Source organism: Balaenoptera borealis, assembly GCF_965194805.1.
Source record: "Balaenoptera borealis genome assembly, chromosome: 8".
Classification (NCBI taxonomy): domain Eukaryota; kingdom Metazoa; phylum Chordata; class Mammalia; order Artiodactyla; family Balaenopteridae; genus Balaenoptera; species Balaenoptera borealis.
The window spans coordinates 58,322,766-58,342,276 of record NC_138865.1 but is presented as its reverse complement, the minus strand read 5'-3'; positions in this window follow the sequence as shown (position 1 = coordinate 58,342,276).

Genomic DNA, 19,511 nt, shown 5'->3' with positions numbered 1-19,511 from the left:
AAATTGAAACTGTGATTAAAAATCTTCCAACAGGGCTTCCCTGGTGGCGCAGTGGTTGGGAGTCTGCCTGCCAATGCAGGGGACGCGGGTTCGAGCCCTGGTCTGGGAAGATCCCACATGCCGCGGAGCAACTGCGCCCGTGAGCCACAACTACTGAGCCTGCGCGTCTGGAGCCTGTGCTCCGCAGCAAGAGAGGCCGCGACGGTGAGAGGCCCGCGCACCGCGATGAAGAGTGGCCCCCGCTCTCCGCAACTGGAGAAAGCCCTCGCACAGAAACGAAGACCCAACGCAGCCAAAAATAAATAAATAAATAAATAAATTTAAAAAAAAAAAAAAAAAAAAAAAAATCTTCCAACAAACAAAAGTCCAGGACCAGATGGCTTCACAGGTGAATTCTATCAAAGATTTAGAGAAGAGCTAACACCTATCCTTCTCAAACTCTTCCAAAAAATTGCAGAGGAAGGAACACTCCCAAACTCATTCTATGAGGCCACCATCACCCTGATACCAAAACCAGACAAAGATACAGAAAAAAAGAAAATTACAGACCAATATCACTGATGAATATAGATGCAAAAATCCTCAACAAAATACTAGCAAACAGAGTCCAACAACACATTAAAAGAATCATACACCATGATCAAGTGGGATTTATCCCAGGGATGCAAGGATTCTTCAATATACGCAAATCAATCAATGTGATACACCATATTAACAAACTGAAGAATAAAAACCATATGATCATCTCAATAGATGCAGAAAAAGCTTTTGACAAAATTCAACACCCATTTATGATAAAAACTCTCCAGAAAGTGGGCATAGAGGGAACCTACCTCAACATAATAAAGGCCATATATGACAAACCCACAGCAAACATCATTCTCAACAGTGAAAAACTGAAAGCATTTCCTCTAAGATCAGGAACAAGACAAGGATGTCCACTCTCACCACTATTATTCAACTTAGTTTTGGAAGTCCTAGCTATGGCAATCAGAGAAGAAAAAGAAATAAAAGGAATACAAATTGGAAAAGAAGTAAAACTGTCACTGTTTGCAGATGACATGATGCTATACATAGAGAATCCTAAAGATGCCACCAGAAAACTACTAGAGCTAATCAATGAATTTGGTAAAGTAGCAGGATACAAAATTAATGCACAGAAATCTCTTGAATTCCTATACACTAATGATGAAAAATCTGAAAGAGAAATTAAGGAAATGCTCCCATTTACCATTGCAACAAAAAGAATAAAATACATAGGAATAAACCTACCTAAGGAGACAAAAGACCTGAATGCAGAAAACTATAAGACACTGATGAAAGAAATTAAAGGTGATACCAACAGATGGAGAGATATACCATGTTCTTAGATTGGAAGAATCAATATTGTGAAAATGACTATACTACCCAAAGCAATCTACAGATTCAGTGCAATCCCTATCAAAGTACCAATGGCATTTTTTACAGAACTAGAACAGAAAATCTTAAAATTTGTATGGAGACACAAAAGATCCCGAATAGCCAAAGCAGTCTTGAGGGAAAAAAACAGAGCTGGAGGAATCAGACTCCCTGACTTCAGACTATACTACAAACCTACAGTCATCAAGACAATATGGTACTGGCACAAAAACAGAAATACAGATCAATGGAACAGGATAGAAAGCCCAGAGATAAACCCATGCACCTATAGTCAACTAATCTATGACAAAGGAGGCAAGGATATACAATGGAGAAAAGACAGTCTCTTCAATAAGTGGTGCTGGGAAAACTGGACAGCTACATGTCAAGGAATGAAATTAGAACACTCCCTAACACCATATACAAAAATAAACTCAAAATGGATTAGAGACCTAAATGTAAGGCCAGGGACCATAAAACTCTTAGAGGAAAACATAGGAAGAACACTCTTTGACATAAATCACAGCAAGATATTTTTTGATCCATCTCCTAGAGTAATGGAAATAAAAACAAAAATAAACAAATGGGACCTAATGAAACTTAAAAGCTTTTGCACAGCAAAGGAAACCATAAACAAGGTGAAAAGACAACCCTCATAATGGGAGAAAATATTTGCAAACTAATCAACAGACAAAGGATTAATCTCCAAAATATATAAACAGCTCATTCAGCTCAGTATTAAAAAAAAACAAACAACCCAATCCAAAAATGGGCAGACCACCTAAATAGACATTTCTCCAAAGAAGTCATGCAGATGGCCAAGAGGCAAATGAAAAGCTGCTCAACATCACTAATTGTTAGAGAAATGCAAATCAAAACTACAATGAGGTATCACCTCACACCAGTTAGAATGGGTATCATCAGAAAATCTACAAACAACAAATGCTGGAGAGGGTGTGGAGAAAAGGGAACCCTCTTGCACTGTTGGTGGGAATGGAAATTGATACAACCACTATGGAGACAGTATGGAGGTTCCTTAAAAAACTGAAAATAGAATTACCATATGACCCAGCAATCCCACTACTGGGCATATACCCAGAGAAAACCATAATTCAAAAAGACACATGCACCCCAATGTTCATTGCAGCACTATTTACAATAGCCAGGTCATAGAAGCAACCTAAAGCCCATCGACAGATGAATGGATAAAAAAGATGTGGTACATACATACAATGGAATATTACTCAGCCATAAAAACGAACGAAATTGGGTCATTTGTAAAGATGTGGATGCATCTAGAGACTGTCATACAGAGTGAAGTAAGTCAGAAAGAGAAAAACAAATATCGTATATTAACACATATATGTGGAACCTAGAAAATGGTACAGATGAACCGGTTTGCAGAGCAGAAATTGAGACACAGAAGTAGAGAAAATACGTATGGACACCAAGGGGGGAAAGCTGCGGGGGGTTGGGGGTGGTGGGATGAATTGGGAGATTGGAATGGACATGTATACACTGATGTGTATAAAATGGATGACTAATAAGAACCTGCTGTATAAAAAAATAAATTTAATTAAATTAAAAAAATAGAACTAACATGTCATGGGGTAAGGAAGTTAATTATCTAAAGTTCAGCATAGCTTTAATTTCTTTTCTTCCAAGTAAAATTCTATTTTATTTATTTCAAAATGTTATTATAGTATGTTAATTTTTGTTCTATCTATCCTTTTATCTGCAAATAAATATTCTATGTCTAGAATAAAGCTAAAAAAAAAAAATTTCCCAGCTTGTGAATATCTCACCTGAAAAGAAATGAAGATGATTCTAGACGCTATTAGTTGAGACACAAAACTCTTTTGATAAAGGAATGATAGTAGGTAGTTGCATTGACGTGCTTCTTCTAACATCTTGGCTAAATAAAGTTTATGGATTCATCTAGAAACAGAAATAAATGTTTCATGCCACTTCTATGGGGAAAAATACCTTCAGCATTCTAAGCAAAAAAACCCCCAAAACTTAAATTGCAACATATTTCAAAATATCTGCAAGAAATGTAATTTTCATTAAGTTAATTATATACATGATGCTTGGCCTAACTTTGTGCTGAACATATTCTAGAATAAACAGAGCTAGACTTAGGTTAGCCCAAATATCTTGAAATCTGCAGTACCTGCTTATATAAATACAGTCTTTCTCTTATATCTTCCATAGATGGATAGGGGCTGTTGAAATAAAACAATTATCAACTTTACTAAAGTAATCTTTAAACAAGTTGAAATGCAAAGCCCTAATATTTTAAAAGAGCTAGCCATAGAAACAACAAAGAATTCTTCCCCTAAAAGTATGTGCTGTTGAACTTAGTGCTGAAATGAAACACATTTTAAAGAAATCATTCTATTTCTAACCTTAGGGTTGACGTGATATGAAAAACATAAAATGTCATGTGTTGGAGATGACCATACCTTTTTGGATTGTAAACATGAATGATTTTTGTTGAACTGCTGTAGAATATAGCATTCTGTAAGGAGCACAGCCAACACCTTCACCAAAAGCCCATATAAAAATATTAGGAGTGTGTCTATTAAATGTTGTTGATGGCACCAAGCACAGAGGTGTTATCCAACACATTGTGAAGATGGTTTTCTACTGAATCTATAAAACCCAAAGGCTATGGGAAGAAATGCTGAAACAAAAAAGACTATTGGCTGGGAGTGGAAGGGCTCACACTTCAAATAGATCAACTTAAAACAAATAAGTAAACATGGTAAATCAACTATACTCCAATAAAAAAAATTTTTTTTAAGTAAATGAAATTAAAGATCAACACCCCTGTGTACCAGAAAAGAACAGAAACACAACCCAGCGAGTGTGTTTAGAGATAGAGACTTGCAGACCTCAAAGTTCAGGGTGGCTAGGGGATAACAGGGAATGAAACAAACCCCAGCAAGGAAGGAAGAAGAGCCATGCACTCTGCTTGAAATTTGAGAAGTATAGACCAAGATCACTTTTTTAAACATAAGTGCAAAATTCTAAATAACACATTTGCAAATCTAATCTACCTATGTGTTTTTAAATATACTGTACCCAAATAGGGTTTATTTCAGGATTACAAGGATGGTTCAAAAATAAAAACATCTACCAGTTTACTATATTGAAGGAGATAAAAAGCCATCTGATCATCTTTATAAATGCAGAAAAGTGGTATTCAGTAAAAGTCAACACTGATTCACTAAACACACAAACAAAAAAACACTATTAGCCAGCTAAGAATAGAATGGAAATCTTTTTACCAAATCAAAGACCTCTACCAGAAATTTCATCCTTAATGGTAAATTTTTAGTAACCACTAAAGAGGGAAGAGGACAAAAATGCCTGCTATAATGCCCACAGTTCAACATTGGATAGGAGACCCTAGCCAATACAATAAGTCAAGAAAAAAAAAAAAAAATGAGGCATGAGGATTGGAAAGGAAGAAAATAAACCTTTTATTTCTAAAACTTTTTCTTAAAAAAGACTTTATTTTTAAAAAATCTAAAAGATATTTATAAAAGATTTCTAAAAGGATCTCCTTATAAAATATATTAAAGAAATCTTCTGAATGAGGGTACTGGAAGAGAGTGTCCTGACAGGAGAGACACTGAAGGGACAGCCTTTTCCAAATACACACATGTACACACTCAGCAGTACAGCTGTTAATAACAAAGAAATCCTTCTCCTAGCACTTTGTTTTATGTCTGGAGCCAGTGGTCCAGCTGGAGATCTGAAAGAATGAAAGATTCAGGTTCTTTCATTTTATGAGGACTAATACTCAGATTACATGTGCTTCATGGAATCTATTTGAGAAAATGTTTCCCATCCTCCATATTCAAGGCTATTGCTTGTGGAAATGGAAACTTTAGACTAAAAATTTTACTCATCGCATTATCATTTCCACATTTGTCCACTAAATTGAGGCAGGAATCACAATAAACTGACTCATTTCATTCCAGTGTGCTTCATTTTTCTCATTAATAATTAACTTGAACACAGCTTCAAATGTTAGCATTAAAGTAAACAGACATCAGGGAACTATATTCAATATCCTGTGATAAACCATAATGGAAAAGAATATTAAAAAAGAATGTATATATGTATATAACTGAGTCACTTTGTTGTACAGCAGAGATTGGCAGAACATTGTAAATCAAATATACTTTAATAAATAAATAAATAAGAAAAAGTAAACAGACATTAGGATTTCCACACATACATTAAAAACATGAAAAAATCATCAAGAATCCTTTTTATCTCCATCTTTTACAGCAAAGGGGGAAATGCACCAAAAGCAGCATAAACAATTTAATTTTAAGATGTTTTACATTTCTCTATCTTTGTGAGATTTGGGAGTGATTTGCTCTTTACAAGCTTAGCACCAAGAACAATTTTATATTTCCAAGCATAACTCAAGCAGTTGGGAGTCTTTGCTTACTGATTCTGAAAAAAAATCTAACTCCAACTGTCTCAAAAGACAATGTATTTTGTAACATAAAAAGTCAAAATAAAAAGTTATTACATTTAAAAAATTCATGGCAGCTTAGTCTAAGCAGAGTACACTGAAAGTAACAAAACACACCCACAGGCAAAAGATGATTTTCTCATCTTAGGAGTAAACTGCACAAATCAACTGACTAAATCCAAGACTTGTTTAGAGAGATGAGGCTAAAGTCACACAAATATGTCTCACAGAAACCAGAACATGCTGATCTGTTAAATTCTCTTCAACAAGAGTTACTGTACCTTAGTATAAGGTAGGCCCCGTGCTAATCTTCGGAGGAACAGAGATGAGTAGGACGTAGTGCCTGCTCTCAAAAACCTTACAATGCAGTTGGAAAAGCAAGACTATATAGAGATGTTATATATTGAGATATGATTAAGGATCACTTATAATTATTGAATATGTATCCCTAATGTACATTTTTACTTATATGCATTTATTAATTCATTTAATCTAGACAACTCTAATACCTTGAATGGATCTAGGGACTCAACAGGACAAGGTAGAGTGGGGAAAGTTTTCCGAATGGGAACAGGGAATAGGGATGGGGAAGCAGCTGACCAGGACAGTCAGGCACCATGAGAGACATCCGTTTCAATCTTTGAGGCAATAGGAACCCTTTCTCATTGAAATATATCTGACATATAATGCAGTGTAAATTGAAGGTGTACAACATGTTAATTTGTTAGACTTATATATTGTAATATGATTGCTATTGTAGTGATAATTAGCACCGCTATCACCTCATATAATTATCTTTTCCTTTTAGTGGCTGGAATAATTAAGTTCTAGTCTCTTAGCAAGTTTGATAGTTATAATACAAAATTATTTTCTCTTTTGACTACATTGTGCATTAGATCTCTAGGGCTTAAAAAAGAAGTGAGTAATCAAGCCATGAAAAGACAGGGAAGAACTTTAAGTTCATGCTTCTAAGTGAAAGAAGCCATTCTGAAAGGCTACATACTGTACATTCCGACTGCAGGACTTCTGCAAAAGGCCAAATTATGGAGACAATAAAAAAGAATAAGGGGATAGGGAAAAGGAGGGATAAATAAGTAGAACACAGAAAAATTTTAAGGCAACAAAACTACTCTGTATGGTAGATAGATGTCTTTATAAATTTGTCCAAACCCATAGAACATACAACGCCAAGAGTGAACCTTGTGGGACTTCCCTGGTGGTCCAGTGGTAAAGAATCCGCCTTCCAATGCAGGGGACACAGGTTCGATCCCTGGTGAGGGAACTAAGATCCCACATGCCGCGGGGCAACTAAGCCTGCACGCCGCAACTACTGAGCTTGTGTGCCTCAATAAGAGAGCCCGCGTTCCGCAAACTACAGAGCCCATGCACTCTGGAACCTATGCACCCAACTAGAGAAGTAGCCCGCGCGCCGCAACGAAAGATCCTGCATGCCTCAACGAAGATCCCACATGCCGCAACTAAGACCTGATGCAGCCAAATGTAAATAAAATAAATAAATAATAAATAAATAAATCTTAAAAAAAAAAAAAAAAAAGTGAACCTTAACTTAGACTATAGACTCTGGGTGATACTGATACCACTCTGGTGGGGGATATTTATAATGGTGGAGGCTATGCATGTGTTAGGGCAGTAGGTATACGGCAAATCACTGTACCTTCCACTCAATTTTGTTGTGAACCTAAAACTTCTTTAAAAAATAAAATCTAATAAGCATATTTAAAATTCAAAAGTGTTGGAAAAAAAGAAATGGTACCTCTGGTCACAATCCCCAGAGAATCTCTCAAGGAGGAAAGACAGTCTTTAAGAATTACACATGGAGAAATAGGAACCCTTATGCACCGTTGACGGGATTGTAAAATGATGCAACCACTATAGAAAACAGCATGGAGGCTCTTCAAAAAAATTAATCATAGAGTTAACACATGGTCCAGCAATCCCACTTCTAGATATATACCCCCCCCCAAAAAAATGAAAGCAGGATCTCTAAGAGATATTTGCACACATGTATTCATACCAGTACTACTCACAGTTGCCAAGAAGTGGAAACAACCAAATGACCATCCATATATAGTAAAGTACATTCACCTTAAGTATAGAGCATGATGAATTTACATGCTCACATTCACTCATGTAACTACCACCCAGATCAAGTCAGAGAACATTTTCAGCACCCTCAATGGTTCCCTCATTTCCCTGTCCAGTCAACACCCTCCTCCCCAACTCAGAGGTGTCCACTATTCTGGCCTCAATCACTACAGATGAGTTTTGCCATTTCTTGAACTTTGTATACATGGAATCATATAGTGTATGTTATCTTGTGTCTGGTTTCTTTCACTCAACGTAAGTTCTGTGACATTCATCCATGTTTTTCACCAATAGTTTCTCTTTTTTTATTACAGTATATTATAGCATGGTATGAATATTCAACAATTTATTTATTTCTCTTTTTTCGGTTGTTTCCAGGCTGGGGCCATTATTAATAAAGTTGCTCTGAACATTCTTGTACCTGTTTTTAGGTGGACCTATGTAATAACTTCTCTTGGGTATATTTCAGGTCTGAAATTGCTATGTCATAAAGTAATGTATATTTCAGCTACAGTATTTTAAGCAGGATTTTAAATAATAATATTAACTTCCAAGTCCAGTCAAACCTAGCCTGACTTTAAATTCTGTGGATTCCACACACTTCTATTCACTCCATAAAAACTTGTTCAGAGTCTGCTACATATCAGGAACATAGCAGTGAAAGAGGAGGATGTGAGCCCTGCTTTCATGAAGCTCACCATCTGGTGGGTGGTGAACAGTGAACTAGAAATTAGAACATGATGAGTATTATGAAGGGGGAAGTGCAAGGCACTATGGGAGCATACAAACAAGGGGTCTGACTGGTCTGAAGCCGGGGGCATTTCCCTGCTTCTACTAAAAGAGTTCCAACAGAGTTAAGAATGAGTTGTGATATAAGCGCTAAATCAGGTGTCAGAAGATCAGGTTCTATTGTAGTTTTCCCATCAGGCAGCTGTGTGACTTGAGGCAAATCTCTTACCTTCCTGGGTCTCACTCACAATAATAATACCATTTTACATTTGTATCAAAGTAAATTGTTCCTCTTAAATTGTTTGGATAAATAAGTCTATAATCTAGTCACCAGTTATACAAAAAGCCACTAGAGAAATAAGTCAGAGAAGTACTGATAGTTCTCTGACAATAAAAAGATAGTTTTAATCCCTTTATATACAAGTGAAGTACAGAAAACTCAGTTCCCTGAAAACAAATTAGTATGTTTAGCTATAAGAATAATTGTTAAGGGTTAGCTAACACTACGGTGGTAATCATTTCACAAAATACAAGTGTACCAAGTCAACCCGTTGTATACAAACTTACAGTGTTATATCTCAATTACCTCTCAATTTTTAAAAAGAATAATTATTAAATTCATAGGAGATTATCATTAATGGGTCTTTAAACAGCAGCCTAGAAAAATGTTTTTGATTACTAAATCAGATTCAGGTATCATGCTAATAGGATTTACCCTCATCACAACACAGGATGAATGTTTATTCTGAAGTACCTTCTAAGCCAGCAGTCTCAAAAGTAGCCAGCGATACCTGGGGGTTCCCAAGATCATTTCAGGGCCTCTATGATATCAAAATTATTTTTATAATATTAAGATATTCTCTTCCTTATTCACTCACATTCTCTCATGAGTATAAAACATAGTTTTCCAGAGGCTATGTGATGTTGCAAGAGAGTGAATGCAGAAGCAGCTGTGAAAATCCAGCTGTTTTGCATTGTCAGACATTAAAATGATTTGCAAAAATGTAAAACACCACCACTTTTTCAGGGTGTTTTTGCTTTCAAAAATATAGTTATTTTCCACCAAAATATTTATTTATGTTAACATATAATAAATTTATTGCTGTTCCTTTGAAATTAATAAGTATTTAAATATTTCTCAGTTTTAATTTCTAATATACTAAATATAGGTATAACTCAAATAAATGAAAGCTCTTTAGGACCTTCAATAATCTTTTTAAATATTTATTTATTTTGGCTGCCCCAGATCACCTGGGAATCTTCGCTGCAGCATGCAAAATCTTTTAGTTGTAGCATGCGGACTCTTAGTTGTGGCATGCATGCGGGATTTAGTTCCCCAACCAGGGATCAAACCCAGGCCCCCTGCATTGGGAGCATGGAGTCTTACCCACTGGACCACCAGGGAAGTTCCAGGACCTTCAATAATTTTTTGAGCATGTAAAGCAACCCTGAGACCAAAAAGTTTGAGAACTATTGATCTAAGCCAATGTCTTACAAACATTCCCAGTCTCCTTATGTAACAAGTCCTGGATCAACAGCCTGGCTTTAGCTGTGGTTACATTAGCCAAGATTGAATCAAAGAAAATAGGGCTTCTAGAAAGCAAGGAATAAATTAAAGAATATAGAGTTTATACTTTCTCCTCAAAGAATATTGGGCATATATTTTTTCCTGTCTCCATAAATAGTGTTATGGTTCATGATTCCACATTTACATTCATGATTTTATTTAATCCTCAAAACTTTGAGGTTAATAGAGAAGGCATTATCCTTCCAATCTTACTGATGATGAAACTGACCTAGAGAAATTCATGATGGATCCATGGCCACAAGTCCAACTGGTTGGACTGGGATTGGAATGTAGATGTTTATGATTCCCAATCTAGTGTGCTTTCCATGTAGCAGAAGGAAGGAACTGTATCTGAATACTCTCTAAATAATCAAGATCATCTTTTCTCTAAAACCTACTTTTACCAAACCTGAAAGTGTCTTCAAAGAAGCGAATTATCTGGAAGTATCTTTATCCTTCAAGGGTAAAAAAAAAAAATCAGATGTCCATTTTGTCTTTGCATTCACTAGAAGTATGGTCTAATTTGGGTTAGAAGCAAATATATATCTTCTGAGACAGACTACATGTTAAGCTTATATATTGGATAAAAAGAATGCAAGCTCTCTCTTTAACACAGCAAACTGATAGCAGTTAAATACCTTATGAAAACCAAGTGAGTTTTTAAATTTAAAAAGTCAGATTTTGCAATTATTTTCTAAAATCAGCCGTTGGTTGTTTTGTGATATACTGATAATTTTATTTTTTTTCTAATGCTCTGCATAGTTTGACAGATTTTCCCCTATAATATGATTAATTTCTTAAATGAATGATTAAGTGATGCCTGATGCTTCTATTTCTACTTGAGATCAATGGCATGCCAACTTCTAATTTAAGGAATCAACAAAAAATGGCATATAAATAGAAAAATTTAGTCCTCTTTTCTGACTAAGGTTGTCTGGCTTTAAGCAGACAAGGATCTTACTTTCAATTTGATGTTAGGTGAACAAGAGATTCAAATCATGAGGACAAGTTCTATTACTTCTATATTCACAGGAATACCAATAAATTGAAGAGACTGAACCAGGTAATTAGAGCCAGGAGAATCTTTGACATAGGTAAATGACAAAGTTGATAGAAAGGCTTCAAATCTTCTTAAGTATAAAAGAATTTTAACATTTTTTCTTTCATTATTCCATATTTTTTATTTTGTAAAATTTCTTCTAATTAAGCTTCATAATCACTAAGATCTTTTTTTTTTTTTAAACTTTTTATTTTATATTGGAGTATAGCCAATTAACAATGTTGTGATAGTTTCAGGAGCACAGCAAAGCAACTCAGCCATACATATACGTGCATCCATTCTCCCCCAAACTCCCATCCCATCCAGGATGCCACATAACGTTGAGCAGAGTTCCCTGTGCTATACAGTAAGTCCTGGTTGGTTATCCATTTTAAATATAGCAGTGTGTACATGTCGATCCCAAACTCCCTAACTATCCTTACTCCCCACCCTTTCCCCCTGGTAACCATAAGTTCATTCTCTAAATCTGTGAGTCTGTTTCTGTTTTGTAAATAAGTTCATTTGTATCATTTCTTTTTAGATTCCACATATAAGGGATATCATATGATATTTCTCTTTCTCTGCCTGACTTACTTCACTCAGTATGACAATCTCTAGGTCTATCCATGTTGCTGCAAATGGCATTATTTCATTCTTTTTAATGGCTGAGTAATATTCCATCGTATATATGTACCACATCGTCTTTATCCATTCCTCTGTCAATGGACATTTAGGTTGCTTCCATGTCCTGGCTACTGTAAACAGTGCTGCAATGAACACTGGGGTGCATGTATCCTTTCAGATCATGTTTTTCTCCAGATATATGCCCAGGGGTAGGATTGCAGGGCCATATGGTAGCTCTATTTTTAGTTAAGGAACCTCCATACTGTTCTCCATAGTGGCTGTACCAAGTTACATTCCCACCAACAGTGTAAGAGGGTTCCCTTCTCTCCACACCCTCTCCAGCATTTATTCTTTGTGGATTTTTTGATGATAGCCATTTTGATTGGTGTGAGGCAATATCTCATTGTAGTTTTAATTTGCATTTCTCTAATAATTAGCAACATTTAACATCTTTTCATGTGCCTCTTGGCTATCTGTATGTCTTGTTTGGAGAAATGTCTATTTAGGTCTCCTGCCCATTTTTTGATTGGGTTGTTTGTTTTGATGATATTAAGCCTCATGAGCTGTTTGTAAATTTTGGAGACCAATCCCCTGTCAGTCACGTCATTTGTAAATATTTTCCCCCAATCTGTGGGTTGTCTTTTTATTTTGTTTATGGTTTCCTTTGCTGTGAAAAAGCTTTTGAGTTTAATTAGGTCCCATTAGTTTATTTTTGTTTGTATTTCCATTATTCTGGGAGACAGATCGCAAAAGGTATTTCTGCGATTTATGTCAGAGAGTGTTCTGCCTATGTTTTCCTCTAGGAGTTTTATAGTGTCTGGTCTCACATTTAGGTCTTTAATCCATTTTGAGCTTATTTTTGTGTATGGTGTTAAAGAATGATCTAATTTCATTTTTTTACATGTAGCTATCCAGTCTTCCCAGACGCTGATGAAAGAAATCAAAGAAGACACAAACAGATGGAAAGATATACCATGTTCATGGATTGGAAGAATCAATATTGTCATAATGACTATACTACCCAAGGCAATCTACAGATTCAGTGCAATCCCTATCAAATTACCAATGGCCTTTTTCACAGAACTAGAACAAAAAAATCTTAAAATTTGTATGGAGACAAAAAAGACACTGAATAGCCAAAGCAATCTTGAGAAAGAAAAACAGAGCTGGAGGAATCAGACTCCCTGACTTCAGACTATACTACAAAGCTATAGTCATCAGAACAGTATGGTACTGGCATAAAAATATAGATCAATGGAACAGGATAGAAAGCCCAGAAATAAACCCACGCAGCTATGGTCAATTAATCTACGACAAAGGAAGCAAGACTACACAATGGTGGAAAGACAGTCTCTTCAATTTTAACACTTATTAATGAATTATCAATCACTTTTTAAATTTGTCAATATCTTGGACTAACATGGAGCTTTTCTGACTTCTCCAAATAAATGTCAAACGTGTGAAGTGTGAATTTCCAACTTTTATATTTGAAAAAATTCAGATGGTATTAGTCATCTTGGTATTATAATTAAAACTGGAATTAGAGAGAAGGAGTGGGGTTGAGGGCTGGAATGGAAAGTGAGGTAATAATTTTTCTTTTGAAACTACTTTCTCAAATTTGACTAGAGTAATCCCAAACTATCCCCATCATGATTACAATGGAAGATGAAAAATTTGCCAAATTTTGGTGCTTTGGAGCTGTTTTTATAACAGAATGATGCAACATTCAACTTGCCAAGAACAAAACAAGAGAGTGGGAAAGGAGAAATCCCTCAGTCTCTTAATGAAGTGCTCTTAGCTTTGCAAGGGAATGGCCGGTCAACACCAAGTTGTACTCTCCCCCAAGCAAGTCACAACATTTCAGAAGTAATTTAGTTTCAGCAAAAATAATCATAAATTCCCTTCTTCGAAAGGCCAACCACCACAGTCACAGGTTGGGCCATTTGATCATTGGGGAATTTGAAGATAATGTAAGCTTTGAAAATGTGAACTACGCTGCTTTTGCACACTCCCCATACTACCACCATAATGAAATGCTCCTGGATATTTAGTGAGGGAGGCAATTCACTAGAGACGCTGATGAAATTTTCCATCTCTTTCCATAGCTTCCCACAAAGAGAGACCTTCACCTTGGTATTTTCAGGTATCATTGAGTTTATCTCGACATTTAAAACAAGTTATCATCAGTGTAGATTAACGGCACCCTATTCTACAGATTGAAAAGGGAATTCAAAAAAGAGGCAGTATCCAAAGAGGGATGGAATTTCTTTTTCAAACCAAGTTCCATTTCTACGCCTATGCATCAATGCATATTTCTGGCACACTGTCTTACCACTCTACCCTAGAAGTTTGTAGCATGTGTTTTCAAATTATTCACTAGTATGCATAAATATTAATCAAATAGATTATTTCCCTTAAGATTAGACTTAATTTCAATGTGTAACACAAATCTGGGCCAAGTAAATATCCTCTGACATTTGTGGTAGATTCTGTTCCATAGGCTAAGGCTTTGGGTGCATATTTTGTGGGGGCTTAGTAGCATCTGCTAATTATCAAGAAGCAAAGGAATGTATTTTATGATGACTCTTTCCTGGAAAGATAAATAGAAACTTAACTTTTCAACATCCATTCCCTTTAAACCTTAAATTAAGAGCACTTTTACAACTGATAATCCAGCTTTACAATGATAACCTAGTGGTGGGGGAAACATATTTTCTTTCCAGCCACTTAAAAATAGACAATCGCCTTGTGAAGAGGTCTTTTGGTGGTGGAATATATTACACATTTTTTCAATCTAACCCCAAGGCAAAGTTGATTTACAGAAACTTGAAATGGCCATATGTTTTCTAACATGTTTGATTCCTAAGTAATCTAAGTACCATTTTACAGCATTTTTAGATACAAACAAAGCTGTTGGTTTTGTTACTTTCAGAATCAAATCAAATCAATGTTCTCCTATCTAAAAGTCTTAGGTCAGCATCAAATTAGCAAGAAGTTGTTTTTTGGTGGTCTCTCTCCCAGGCAAGTGCAGGAAGATAATTAAGCATTTAGGATGTGGTCATCCGACATGCAGACCTTTGGTTCAGTGCATTATTAAACTACAATCACTGGAGTCATGGATCCTAATACCAGGACAACTTTTAACCTCCCAGATAATTCACTTTCTGAGTTACACTTTGGCAATATTCTCCTCCTGACTCAGATTAAGAGACACTGCCTATAAGTTTACAGTACCCACTATTTTATTTATTATAAGATTGTAACTGAAAACATTGTCAACTGCATGATAAAATTTTAAACTAATATTTATAAAGCATTCAGTAAGTTACCAAGCATTTTTCCCACATTACTTTACTTAAACTTCCCAAAAACACTATGAGGAAGGTGGTTTTATTCTTATTTTGCCAGTAGAAAACAAAAGCTTAGAAAAGCCCAATAACTTGCCCAAAGTGAGAAGCTAGTAGATGAAAGAATCAAGATTTGAACCCATGTCTACCTGATGCCAAAAACCTATTGTCCTCATGGGGAATCTATCTCAAGTCTAGTCACCTGTGAAGCTAATTTTCCTGGGTGACAGCATGATTTTCCTTGTGAATATAGAAACCATACAATCTACGTTGGTCCCATTATTACTTTGGTCTACTAAGCTCATCTTATTTTTTTTTTAATTATTTCATTGGGGTTCTTTTTTGGTAATTCTTCCTAGGAAAATGTCAAGCAATAAGCAAAAGTATAAAATGGAAAGTTTTAAAAACTAACAAAATTCTACCACTCAGAAACAGTTTAATTCCTAAAAATCAGCTCCTTCTAAAGAGCAAAATAATTGATAATATGCAATGTTGGTGAGGACAGATAAAACAGACATATTTATATCCTGCTAGTGAAAGAGAAAGGGGGAAAAATCTTTCTGGAAAGCCTCTGGCAGCTAACAAAAGAGTTTTTAAAATGTCTGTCCCTTTGACTTTGCAATATTACTCCCTGTTCTACACAATCAGGAAGAGGGACAGAAATTTATATTACTTTTTATAAATTATTTTATAAATTTACAAGCAAGATGTTACTTATAAAAGAATTAAAAAAGAAAAGTAGAGACAACATAAACATTCAAAATTAGAAAAGATTTTCATTGTGAAATATACAAACAATAAAATATCACACATCATTAAAAATCAAATTACTCATGATATAATTTAAGTGAAAAAGCATAATTATTTTGTAATATTATTTTAATAAAATTATTTACTGCAACAGTAAATATTTGTATATTGATATTAGTAGTAGTAATATTAATGTATCAATGCTATTATCAATATAGTAAATATGATATATTGATCAAATACTAATATTGATATCAAGTGTTTTGATATATATGTTGATATTAATATATTGATAGTGACTATCAATTGCTATATTAATAAAATATTAATGTGGTGATATTATATTCATTTTAGTTTAATAATATCTAGCAATTAATTGAGTGTTCCCCTCTATGCCAGGCCCTGTGTTAAAATATTTTTATAGATTATTCAATTTAGTCCTTATAAAAATACTATAAATACTCTTATTCTGTCTTTATTTTAACTTTAATAACTATTTTGAAATAACTTTGCACTTAAAGAAAACTTTCATGAATATTACAAAGAACACTTCAATATCCTTCACTTGGATTTACCAATTAACATTTTGCCATGTTTGCTTTATCTTTTTCTTTTTGTCTCTCTCTCTCCATAGGCACATATACATTTTCTGAACAACTTTATTAAGTTGTATACATCATGTCCCCTTACTCCTAAGCACTTCACTGTGTGTTTCCTTACAACAGGAATTTTGTTTCATACCCACAGTATAATGATCAAGTCAGGAAATTTCACATTCATACTATACACTATATTGTCCCCATAATGTCCTACATAGCACTTTTTTTTTTCAGATCCAGGATCCAATCCAGGATCACTCACTGCATTCAGATGTTTGGACCAAAGAGTTAGTCTCCTTTAATCTGAAGCGGCTCCTCAACTTTTGTTTTTCATGACATGGACATGTTTTAAGTGCATGGGCCATGTATTTTGTAGATTTCCCCACAATTTGTTTTTCTTTCATGTTTGGCAAGAATGCTATATATGTGATATTGTGTCCTCAATGCATCATATCAAGAGGCACATGACATCCATTTATCACATAACTGGAGATGTTAAATAAGGCTGAAACCATCAGGTAGTGTCAGCCAGATTTCTCCACTATAGTTACCTTTCTTTTTAGGGGGATTATTTGAGAGTATATATATATGAATCACCTCATCAAACTTTCACCCACTATTGTAATATTTATAGATATTTGTCTGAATCAGTTTTTACTATAATGGTCATAAAATAGTGAGCTACCTCCATCATTCCTGGCTTTCTCATTTAATAAAGAGATTTGCTTTTTCTTTTACTTATTTATTTGTTTATTCACTGTCTCTATGGACTCACAATCTATATTTTATTCAATGAATTATAATCCATTGCTCTCATTATTTTCTTTTTTCATAGCTCTTATGATGGTTAATTTTCATTTCAGTTTGACTCGGCCACAGGGTGGCCACATATTTGGTTAAACATTATTCTGGGTGTTTCTGGGAGGGTGTTTTTGGATGTTATTAACATTTAAATCAGTAGACTGAGTAAAGCGGATTGCCCTCCATAATGTGAGTGGGCCACCTCCCATCACTTGAAGACCTGAATAGGATAAAAATGCTGACCCTTTCCCAGGTAAGGAGAATAATTCCTGCCTGGTGGTCTTCCAACTGGGATATCATCTTTTTATTGCCTTTGGATTCGAACTGAAACACTGTCTATTCCTAGGTCTCAAGCCTGCCGGCCATTGGACTGGAACTACCCCTCAGCTCCCCTGGATCTCCAGCTTGCTTACTCACTCTGCACATCTTGGGACTTGCCAGCCTCCATAATCACATGAGCTAATTCCTTACAATAAATATACCACCAAATATGTTCTTAAATTCCTTCTAATAAATATACAAAATTTTGTATTATATAAATATATAAATCCTATTGGTTCTGTTTCTCTGGGGAACCCTGACTAATACAAGTTCCCATTATTCCTTAAGTACATCCTTACTTTTTAGACAAAAATATGTCCCAGGCCCTGTTTCTCTTCCCTGGCCCTGGAATTGGCCATTAATTCAAGAAGCACTAACTATTTTTAATGTGGTATGATATTTGAAAACCAAAATCTGTTGGGGGCAGGGGTTGCTTCTAAGTCTTTTCAGTGTGTATTTAAGAAATGTTTGTGTGAGTATACATTCACATATGTGTGTATCTACATATGTATAAATATACACTATTTATATATGTATATATAAATAGCATGAGTATATATAAATACACTTACATATGTATAATATGTATGTATGTATGATTACATACATTTGTATTCCCTGCAGAATTCTTATGTTGAAACCTAATGCCCAAAGTGATGATAGGAAGTGGGGCCTTTGAGAGGTACTCAGATCATGAGGGTGAGGCGCTCATGAATGGGATTAGTGCTTTTATAAAAGAGGCCCCACAGAGCTCCCTAGTCCATTCCGCTATGTGAGATTAAAGTCAGATGACAGCTGTCTATGAGGATGTGGTCCTCACTAGACACTGAATCTGCCGACTCCTTGATCTTGGACTTCCCAGCCTCCGGAACTATAAGAAAGAAATTTCTGATGTTTACAAGCCACCTACTCTATGGTAATATTTTATAGCGGCCTAACAGACTTAAACAACACATATGTATATGTATAGATATACAGACATTCCTACTGATACCTCCAATTGCAGTCCAACACCAATCACCACAGTGTTCTTCCCAGCCTTCCCCTATTCCATACTTGTACCCCTCCTCCCCAACTGTGAGAAGTCTGGCTGCCAGCATCATCAATATATTTACTCAACTGCTCAGTCCTACCATATACAGAAAGTAGTTTCAGAATTACTAAACCCATACAATGCAAAAAAAAAGTAACTTAATAAATATAGTTCAAAAATGTCTTTTGGGGCTTCCCTGGTGGTGCAGTGGTTAAGAATCTGCCTGCCAATACAGGAGACACGGGTTCGAGCCCTGGTAGGGGAAGATCCCACATGCCGCGGAGCAACCAAGCCTGTGTGCCACAACTACTGAAGCCCGCGCACCTAGACCCTGTGCTCCGCAACAAGAGGAGCCACCTAAATGAGAAGCCCGCGCACTGGAATGAAGAGTAGCCCCTACTCGCCACAACTAGAGAAAGCCCGCGCGCAGCAACAACGACCCAATACAGCCAAAACTAAATAAATAAATTTATAAAAGAAAAAAAATGTCTTTTGACTAACAATAGCCAAAATACCATGTTCAAATTTACTCAATTTAGCTCTTCTTCACACTTCTAAGCGGTTATATTAATTTATTGAAAATTGAGTTCATCTACTTCTATTTATATTCCATTTTAAGGTTTTTTCCCCTACATTCTTGTTGATTCAAATTTTTTGAGAGTGAAATAACATTAGCATGATGCCCAAAATCAAAACTAC